Here is an 11,606-nt window from a genome sequence, read left to right as displayed (position 1 = left end):
TTAATGATGAATGTATAGGTTGAGTTTTCCTCACAATACTAATTATGAATCACATTTTTGTTGTAACAGTTCTGGCAAAGCTTGGACTTGCTGCCTTACCAAGAGACCAAAGACATTGAAGACTCTTGGCATTACATGTCTTCCCAATGTGGAAAGAAAGGAAGCCAACATGAGATCAGAAGTGGAGGATGAACTACTGAACTGCAACTGTAGCATTGAAAATCTTGAGGACAGAGTAAGAAGAGAGAAAACATATTGAGAAAGAGGGGCATTAGGGCTATCTCTCAGTCATATCAAGCACTGGCTTCACATTAGCCATTCTCCTTAGATAATATCTCAGAGGAATTTGGAAGAGGTAAAAGTAAATTGATAATGTGAGTAAATGTGTACCATTTGCTCAAGTGTGTGTGTGTGTGTGTGTGTGTGTGAGTGTGTGTGTGTACAGACGTGCATGAAGGGGAGGAAAGGAAGGAGGGAGGGACAAAATATGGCTCAGGTGGCTAGATTGCTGAGGGAAAAAAAAAACCTACAAACCACCAAAAAGGAACTGAAAGTTTTTATTTCATTTCCCTGCTTAAGTTAAGATGAGTATGTCTGTCATCTATTTCTAGTCATGTACAGATGTCTAGGCATGTTTTTTTTCTATCCTGTAAAAAAACTATATCTAGTGAATCTTTTCTTATTTCTTAACAATACCCATGGTTGACTTCATTCTTAGTTGGAGGTGCAGTTCGTGTCCCTTGTTTATGGCATGAAGGTACAGTATAGATTTGTAAGCCACAGAAGACAGAGTGACCTTTTTTAGCATTGAGCTAGGGTCCCTGAGTCTCAGAAAGATGTTAGAGATGCTTATCTGATGGTAGACATTATCACAAACCATTTGTGTTTCATTACTACATAACTAAGGGCAGAATTTCTATGAACCTAGGTATTTCTCAATTTACCACAAAAGACAAGAGACCAAACCTTCTAAGACACCTAGTATTACACAATGATTTTTAAAGCTCTTTTTTTTTTACTGTGAAATATATGTGTTATCATCATTTAGCAGATGAAGAAACTTAGACTGAGAGAGATAAAGGAATTTTCTGTGGTCACAGAGTGAATAAGTATCAGAGAGATGATGATGATGATGATGATGATGATGATGATGATGATGATGATGGTGAAGATGACAGTGACCATAAAGATGAGAAAGAATTAAGAATACTACTAATAAAAGAAGCTTCATAGTATAATGGACCAAATGTTGGTTTCAGAGCTAGAAAGATGGGCTCAAATGTGGCCCCTGACACCATATACCAAGAATATGTATGATCTGTAGCAAGGCAGTTCATGTAGGCAACTCCTTTAGATTGTAAATTGCAGAGAAATTTCTGGTTTGTATTGGTAGAGGTGGTTTCCTCATAAGAAATTCATTATACCATTACCTCAATGAAATTACAGACCTGGGGAATAACAATGAAAATGATATCATAACTGATATTGATAGAGGACTTAAATAGTTGTGCCATGTATTGTTTCATTTAATTTTCACTAAAGTCTTTTGGTGTAGATCTTATTATTATCCCCATTTTACAGAAAATGAAGTTGAGGAATATGAAATCAACTCTGTTGACTCCAAGTTATATGGTATTTAATCATAATTCCTAATAATCTAATTGTTCTGCTAACTGGAAAAATAAAAGGGATGGGGTACTGCTACCTATTTTTTTTTAATCTTCAAATAGATGACAGAATGACCCTATTCTTGTAGCTTACAAAATCAGATCTCTCTCCCTGGATCTCAGAATTAGAAAGCCATCAGATTCCTAAGCTCAACCCCCAAATGCGAAAGTATATAAAATGAGGTCCATCATGGATTTTTAATATGCCCTCCATGAAAAAAAAAAAATCAGGAGCTGTAGAATCAGTTTTTCCAAGTAAAAGGCCATTTTGGGAACTTGATGTCAGCTGATTAGATCAAGCTCCTTCCTTCAGAGGGAGGAAGTAAGCCAAGTAGATAGAAATGACTAGAATGAATGTTGAATCCATGATTTTAACAATTACATGTGAAGAATTCTACCATCCCTATATTTCTCCTTATCTGACCTATACAAAAGTAGCATATTGAAAGGTACCTGAGATCTGCTGAGTGTGTGTTGGTGCATCAGCTAGAAGTCCCAAATCCCTTTGTATGAGTGTTAAAACTGTAAAATCCCTAACAGCTTCAGGCCATTCAAGGTCAAACTATATCTGAATAGAGCCAAATGCCTTAGAAAAGTAATGTATGTGGCAGTTTGTCTCCCCCCCCTCCCGCCACCCCGGCCAAACCAAAATTAGAATCCAAGATTGTCAGTTAGCTGGAACCACATGTATCCTCAAAACATTGTCGTATGAGTATTCACTTGTAGCATATATGCTACTGGTAAACCAGAGATTTATTTTAAGTTGAATATAATTATGTCTCTGTAACCTGAAATCTAAAAGCTCGCCTGCAAAATCTCCAGGGTATTCCTTACCCTGAGCTTTGTGAAAGGAAGAATGTGAGCTAAGAAATGATGTTTTAAATACCAAGCTGTCACCTATGTAAACTAGTTAACAAAATCAGGTCCTAGATCCCCCATGAAATGACTGGATCAAACTATCCATACAAAGTCACCCACACAGCGCTCCCCCTCTCAGGGAATATACATATTTGTCTCCATGCGTTAACAAGCAGTATTTGATTGTGGCCAAAACTTGCCATTCATTCTGAATTGTAAAGAAATAACAGAATTTGGGCTTCCAAATAAATGTTTAAAATAATATTGCATTCATCGTTCAAGATAACTCACTTAAGCTGCTATACGATTCTCATTTATAGTCATATCAGAAATAATATGAAAAGCATACTGGACTAAGAAAATTAAGACTAATAATATTGATAATAATAGTCAATATTTGAAAAGCACCTTAAATTTGCAAAGCAAATTATATATATATCCTTTAATAACACGTAGTTGGAAAAAATGGGATCTAATATCAGCTTTGCCACTTATTTGTATAATCTTTGATGAGTGGCTCAAATCCTATGGGCTTCAGTTTCCCTACTTGTAAAATGGTAATAATGCCTGTCCTCCCTATTGCATGAGATTGTTGTAAGGATTAGACGAGATAGACTGTATTAAACCTCAGTCATGGCTTACTGTTTTATCACTTCCACCAGTTAAAAATAGAGATTTTGGAAGAGAATCAAGGATATGCATGAAAACAGTTAGACAAATAAACAGTGAAAAGAAGAATTAGCACCTTCTCCTTATGCAAATAAGTTTAGATATGATCATCACAGCCTCTTGAGCAGGGATGAAAACCTTGCTAGAGACTTTCTTAGGGTCTCAAGGGGGCTTTAAAATGATGATGAAGCACTTTATGACTTGGCTATGAAAATTAACATGTATACTTTGTTCTAAAGAAAGAAAGAGTACCTCAGTGCCACTATCCATCAAGAAGATATACTCCTAAGTATAAATCCACAAACTTGGAAGGAGAGAGCAGGTGGTATTCAGAGAAGAGATCATGCATGTGGTAGACAATATGTTGGTGAGTTTTAAGAGAGAGAGAAATAGAAATAATAGTATACTGGAGGTGTTCTAATTGTGTCACAGGCCATTCTGTGTGGGCATCGGCTGGGATTTTTTTGTCCATCCATCACTAGAAAAGTTCTAGAATGGATTATTAAATGGATTGTTGCTAGTAAAGGAAGCCATAAGTGACTGTGAGTCATCATGAGTTTACTAAGAACAAGTTATATAAGACTAATCTCATTTCCATTTTTAAGGATTTACTGGATTGGTATATTAGGAAAATGATTGGCTATTTAAATCTTTTGGGGTGAGGGCATTGATATTTTCAATTAGTCCAATCATTCACTTTGCCAATTATTAACCAGTATCAAGTTAATTCAATTCTTTATTATAGGCTCTCAGCCTCTAAGTCATTCAAGGTGAAAAATTTTACTTTCAGTTGATTTTAAGACAAACCTGTTGGTTCTGGGTTTGTTTATTTATCTTTGCATTTATTTTTGGACAGTTGGAGTGTTTGCAACAAAGGCAGGTTGAGTCAGAAAAACCTCACTGTATGACTCAGTGCAATATATCACCCATCAGTGGTTATTAAATTCTACAGTAAGCATTTTACAAGAAATACAGAGATCCCCAAAGGATGCAACTTGGTTTCTTAATGAATCTACCTTAGTAACAAAAATCTACTTCAGAATGTAAATAAACCACCTGAGAGTTTTTTATTAGTTGATTTATCACTAATTTATCGTAACAAATATGTGGATTTGCAAAAGTTAAAATGACAATTTCATTGAAGATGATGACATTATATTCATAGTTCTCACCATTTGGCCTCTATATCATCCATCAGCAAGTGTCAATGCCATTCAATTATGGAGGTGAAAAAGTGTGAATAAGATGTAAAGTGGCTGGACAAACTATTTTTCATACACACCTGCACTACACAAGTGTCTGTAAAGCCTGACTTTTTAACCAAATCATATAACAACAATGACATTTTAGTATATCACAATTTACAAAATATTTGCCTTACATGAAACCAGAGTCAGATTAAAATCTGGATTTTAATTCTGATGCTGAAATTTACTAGCTATATGACCTAGTAGGTCAGGTAGCAAATGTGAATCTCAGGTTCCACATCTTTAAAATGGAAATACGATTTTTTTTTTATAACTGTGTGTTCCTCTGTGGAAGTGCAGGGGCTGACCATCAATGAACCTAATCCCAGGCTGATGAACAGGAAAGCTTTGACCTGCTCTGTTTTTAACCTGAGCCAGTGTGACCTTCCTCAGATAACTCTGTGACCCTCCATTCCTGAGGAATCACCATATTAATACTGAGTAGTGCAGATATTCAATCAGTCTAGCCTATTGCAGCTCCAATCTCCCAGTGTCAAGCAATCCATCAGCCTCAGCTTCTCTGCTAGCAGAAATTAGAAAATGCTCCCTGATTGCCACACTCAGCTAATAAAACTTGCGTACTGTTAATATTGTTATCATGGGATTATCGTGAGCACAGTGCTTCAAAGCACTGTAGAAGTCCATAGTGTAGCATCTGAAGGGACCAGGAGATTTTTCGTGGTCCCCCAAGGTCCAAGGGCATTCTCCTCTGAGGTTAGCTTACCTCTACTATACGTGTATCTTTTGTGTTTCTATATTTGTGTGTGTTATCTCTCTTGTTAAAATATCATCTCAATGAAGAGAGAGATTGTTTTGAGTTTGTCTTTCTGTTCTTACTGCTTAGTATAATGCCTGGCACACAGTAAGTGATTAATAAATGCTTATTAATGAACTGGTTGATTTATAGATACATAAGTGTGAGTTAATTATTGTCACTTTAGAGGTGAGTAAATGGACGTACACTGAGCATGCAAATGTATTCCAGACTGGTCAGTCATTCTGAGGCTGATGATTATAATATTTGAGTATAGTCATTCAGGTGGAACCAGAATTGTACCTAATATGACCATTGTTATAATCAGAAAATATCTACATATGGAGACACACATTAAAACTAACCGAGATGGGGCAGGTAGAAATATATGTCTAAGTATGTATGTATGATGTTTAGATTCTTCATCGTACCCCTGATCTTGCCTATATTGCCACTTCCTCCAACAGAATTTATATCCAACTACGAAAACTCAATATGTGAAATCCTATTCCTGTCCTTTAAATTCCTACACTAGATTCTATGCAACACACTGAATGTCTTCTCTCATACTTTCAATATTTTTGGACATCAGCTCAATACCAGGGCTGTCAGTCTATTTTCCCTCTCCTTCAATATGTGGTCAGGGTATATGTCCTTAATGATTTTGTCCTTAACAACATATAAACCAAAATGGTAGCTATTTTTAAGCCAATAATATGTTGTCATTGTTCAGTCATTTCAGTCGTGTAAAACTCTTTGTGACCCCATTTGAGGTTTTCTTAGCAAAGATACCTGAGAAGTTTGCCATTTTCTTTTCCATTTTATAAATGAGAAAACTGAGGCAAACAGGATTAAGTGACTTGCCCAGGGTCATAGAGCTAGAGTCTGTCACAGGGTCTGAGGCCAGATTTGAACTCATGAAGATGAGTCTTCCAGGCCTCATATTCCATCTACTGTACCACTAGCTGCCCAAAGCCAATAATAAAGTATTTAATTATTTTCTGCATCTCCTAATAGTAATTCATCTACCTTGATCTCCATGTCATACCCCTTCCCTCACAAGTCATTATAATACCACCTTATATGAAGTCAGATCAGTAGGAATAATCATAAAGTATCTAATGAGCTTTCTTCCTCAAACAACTTCTCCCTATCTACTCATATGTCTGGTCTCATCCCTCAATGGTTAGTAAACTCCAACCTTTTACTTTCCCCAGCTATATGCTCCCTTATTGCAATCTACCATAAGCCTATTCACACAATGTTTCCCTCAAAGGCAGCCTCACATTTTAACTATGTACTCCAGAGAGCCTGTTACAACATTAACAATCTTCTTTTCATCTTAAACCTTTTTCTTTCACAACCCTTCCAGCATCTGGCACTCATTGAGACCTGAATCCTATCCCATGATATAGCTTCCATTGCCTCCCTTTCAAGTATTCCTTGACTCACTGAATGTGGAGGAGGATTGGGAATACTCTTTGGTCCCCACTTTCATCTCCAGATTTCCTAACTGCCACCAGCACTCAGCAGCCTCTTTCCCCATGAAATCCACTGCCTCCAAATGTATCACCTAATTCAGGCTATACTTATCTACCAACCCGTGGGCCACTCTCCTTCCTTCTATAATGAATTTGGTCCCTACTTCAGTCTTTCCACCACAAATCCTCACGTTAGTAGATTTCAACATTCATATTTAGAGTCCCTCAAAAGTCCTACCTTCCCAGTTCCTCAATCTACTCTACCTCAGCCACACTCAGATTGTTGTAACCTTGATCTTGCCGTTATCCAGAAATGTTTCAACATTCCTTTATCTGACCATTACCTTTTCCCATTCTCTATTCCTTACAATATCTAAACTGGGGCTTCATTTGCTCTGGGGTCTCAATTTCTGATGATTTTCTCAGGCCATCATCTTTGTAATAGATATACTCCCTTTTCTTACCTATCTTGACCATTTGGTGAACAAGTTCAGCAATATAGGGTGCTTTTTTATTCGTGTTCCCTGCTGCCAACCCCAGCTACGGAATCCCAACCCCATCATTCTCATCATGTGCTTCTGCACTATGTACAGAGCTTGAAGTAATTGTGAGATCATTGGATTCTATCAGAAACCAATCAAAATTAATAGGTAGTAGTAAACAGTATAGCCCAGCTCCCCCACACAACCACTCCAACAAAGTTCTAGGAGGAACATATCAGAGTATTGATAAAAATCTAAGGAAGCATAGGTTATTTTCCAAAAGAGGATCATACATTTGACTCATAGGCAAGTGAAAAGAGCAGGAACTGTGGAACAGGGGTGGGCCAGGATAGTCCATCTAGACTGCAGGAAAACAATGGGGTCCCAATGCTGCTGCCAAAGAGGGGATCCTAAAAATATTAATAATGCCCCATGTCCATTCTCCATGTCATTTGACTGTCTGCTCCTCTTGATTCACATGCTCTCCCTCCTCCTCTCTGCCCTTTCATATCCCTGGCTTCTTTCAAGACTCAACCCAAATGCTATTTCAGCAGGAACTTAGCTAGGACCCCTAGTCACTTGAAGCTTCCCCTCCCCTTCATTCTAATGTTTATGTATCTACCTGCTTATTTGCATGTTATCTCTACCATTAGTATGTAAACTCCATGAAAACATAGAATAGTTTTGAGAAAGAATGCAATAGTTATTTTCTCTTTTTTGGCCATTTTTTTTTATCTTCTGCATTTCAAACATGCTTGGGCTAAATTAGCACGATTAGCATTTAATAAATGCTTGTTAATTGATTGATCAGTTGATCAGCAAGGAGTAACCTTTAATTAAATTCATCCTACCACCAGCTCTATCCAAAACAGGCTCAAAAATTCAATATTCATGTCATTTTAAAAGGGTACAACACCCCTCAAATGCAATGGATTTGTGACCTAATCAATGTGAGAGTTCCCTATGGTGATACAGATGACAAACATTTTATGTCACTCTCTTCCATGTCTTCTTCCACTAAATCCTCCATAAGGCTTCACATGACATACTAGGGACTATGTCCATATGCTTAGATAATGCATGGATATTAATAAAGGTATGAACTCATGGGCTCCCCAATATTTAACCCTTGCTCTATCTTTTTAGTTTACCCCATTTTTTTGGTTTCATTTTGATCAAGAATGTCCATTGACATGACACAATTCCTTTAGTAGTATAATGCCATTTTTTTTAACTTTTGCATAAAATACTAAATTACAAAAGGAAGAGATAATGGCAAAGCACAAAGAATCCAAGCATGGGACATCAGACTTCTTTCAGACACACTTTAACAGTTTTCATTTAACTGTAGAAGTCAGAGAAAATTGATTTTCCTAGCTTTGTCTGTGTATTACACATTTTTTTGCAAGAGCCTAGCATTGTTAAAGCTAACTTTTTTTAACCTCTAAAAGGAATATCAAGGCACCCACTAAATTGGATATATGTTATTATCTCTGGGTTCACATGACTATTATCTCAAATAGACAATATATTAAGTTAGTTGTATTACATGCAAATGGGCAATAATTCCTGGGCTGCCATAAAAAAATGCCATTTTTTTCAAGGAGCTTGGAAAGACTAGTAACCCAATTGGAGTTCAAATGAAAATTGTAGTTTAGCCTGTAAATCATAATGTAGAATATTGTCCTAGTAGTTCCATTGCTGCTGACAAGAGAGTTACTGCATGCTTTAGCATCGAGTATATGTTAGCAAAAAAACAATATGACTAGAGGGTATTTTTCTTAAGCTTAAAATTCCCAGCAATGAAGATAAATGTTCCATTACAGAATATTCTGTGGCATCTTTAAAATTCCAAAGTGATATTACTTTCTTAAAGGACCATTTTAATGGGTGCTTAGTGCAGTTGGACTCTAAATTCCCTCCAGGGGAGGCAGATGTTAACATAGCAGCACAGCTGCTGTTTATGCAATGAATCTACCAAAGAAGCAAGGGAATGTTCCATTGGCCACATCTTTTCACACCTTTTGTAAGGTATTCATAATGGCTTATGGAGGAATGATATTCAATTCAGTTTAATTCAGGTCAATTCAACAAATGTTTATTAAAGTCTCAGTCTTGATAGCTATGAGACCAAAACCTGAAATAGACTGTGTCCTCGAAGAACTAACATTGGGAGGGGATACAATAGGCAGGCAGGTGGCACAGTGACTAGACAGTGTTGGACTTGGGAGTCAGGAAGAGTCAAGTTCAAATTTTACTTCAGATGCTTACTAGCAGTATGACCATAGGCAAGTCACTCATATGGTTCTATAAGCATCAGTTTTCTCATGTGTAAAATGAAGATATTGAAATCATCTACCTCACAAGGTAGGAAGCATCATGAATTAGTATCTAAAGCACACTGCAAACTATAAAGCACTATATAGATGATAGCTGTTATTATAGTAATATACTAGGGAACTTCAATGTACATATTGATGTTTCTGCAAATACCCTAAATTTCAGGTTCCTCAATCTAGTAAGTCCCTATGATCTACTCCATCTCAGCTACATGTAGGGATGGTCACACCTTTGTTCTTTCTATCACCAAGAAGTGTTCTGATTCCATGTTCACAAACTCTCAAATTCCTTTATCTGATCATAATATTTTATCATTCCTTCTCTCCTTTTGCTTTATGACCCCAACTGAATTATTCAGCATGATCTATAATCCTTCCACTCTGGATATTTTCCCATCCTATCATCTCTACCCCGGTTAAATTTCTGTCCTGTCCCAAACTTTATCCTTTGGTGAATTAGGTCAACTCTACACTGTCCTCTTGGCTCAGACCCTTTGTTCTCCATTTTTTCTTTCACTCCCTGTATCCATTCTGTTGCCAAAGTCTGCTGATTTTCCCTTTTTTTCCCTTTAATAACTCTTGCATATAACTCTTTTTGCATCTAATATTGCCACCACTCCAGTATAGGTGCTTGTCACATCAGGCCTGGACTACGGCAATAACATACTTGCTGGTCTTCCTGCCACAATATCTTAACTCCAGCCCATCCTCCGCTTAGATGCAAAAATCATAAAATACAGGGCTGATCTTAAGGAACTTCAGTAACTCCTTATTGCCACCAAGATTAAATAAAAAATCCTCTGCTTGACATCAAAAATCATTCATAATCTAGCCCCCTCCTATCTTTCCTGTCTTCTTACATTTCCTCCTCCTCCTCCTCCACATGCTCTTTGATCCAGTGATAATGGTTTCCTCGCTATTCCTTGAACAAGACACTATCTCTCAATACAGGGTATTTTCAATAATTGTCTCCCATTCATGGAATATTCTTCCTCTTCATTTCCCCCTCCTGTTTCCCCAGATTCTTTCAGGGCCAGTAAAAATTTTACCTTCCTCAGGAAGTCTTTGTTAATTCCTCTTTATTCTAGTACCTTCCTTCTGTTGATTAGTTCTTATTTATCGTACATACAGGTTGTTTATACACAGTTGTTTCAGTTTTGTCCCCCATTAGATTAGGAGCTCCTCAAGGGCAGGCGCTGATTTTTTTTTTTTTGCCTTTTTTCCCTATATCAGATGCTTATCACAGTGCCAGACACATAGCAGGTACTTAATAAATAAATGTTTATTGACTATCTCCAAGCAAAAGTTATCATATGATAACCATGGGGTATTCTCATCATATACCTCCTTTATTTTTAGCCATATGTAGCTGGATGAAGTAGGTTGAAGTCATAAAATTGAGCTGATGGGATCCACTTTAAATTTGTTATCAACTCTAAACTTGGCCTTCACTATAGAAGAGAGATCTTATTTCTTCCCAGTCAATTCTCTATTACATTCACCACAGCAGCTCTTCTAAAATATGCTCTTATTTTCTGAAGCCTCAGTACTCCCCCTCCACCTCCACCCTTTTTAGCTAAGATCTTTGCCTCACTCCATAAGTCAGAAAAAATTATTCAGGCCATGCACTCCAAGCACCCTTCCCCCCCTTTCCCTCATCTTAGACCCCTTGATAGCATTATTCACTGTCCCCTCCTTTACTCAATTCTCTCATGATGATAGGGTTCTTCTTCTTGATGAGGCCAACATATGTTCATTTAAAGAAAAAAATTAAAGAATTATCCATGGTTGGTGCCTCTATTCTCACTCTCTTCTAAATCTACAATTTGATTTCCATCCTCAGTTTTCAACTGAATCTGCTCTCACCAAAGTTACCAATGACTTCTTAAATCTTATAATAACTTTTTCTCAATCTTCATTCTTTTTGACCTCCTTGACACATTTAACAATGCTAACTACTTTTTCTTCCTGTATTCTTTCTCTTTAATGGGCTTTAATGACACTGCTCATTTGGCTCTTGACCTACCTGCCAGAATCATCCTTCTCAATCTCCTTTTCTCTACCTTTATTTATGCCATGCCTGCTAACAGTGAGCGTACCAAAACAGTT

Source organism: Phascolarctos cinereus, unplaced genomic scaffold (genome assembly GCF_003287225.1).
Source record: "Phascolarctos cinereus isolate Bilbo 61053 unplaced genomic scaffold, phaCin_HiC Scaffold_7;HRSCAF=346, whole genome shotgun sequence".
In the NCBI taxonomy this organism is placed as follows: Eukaryota; Metazoa; Chordata; class Mammalia; order Diprotodontia; family Phascolarctidae; genus Phascolarctos; species Phascolarctos cinereus.
Note: the sequence above shows the minus strand (reverse complement) of the source record.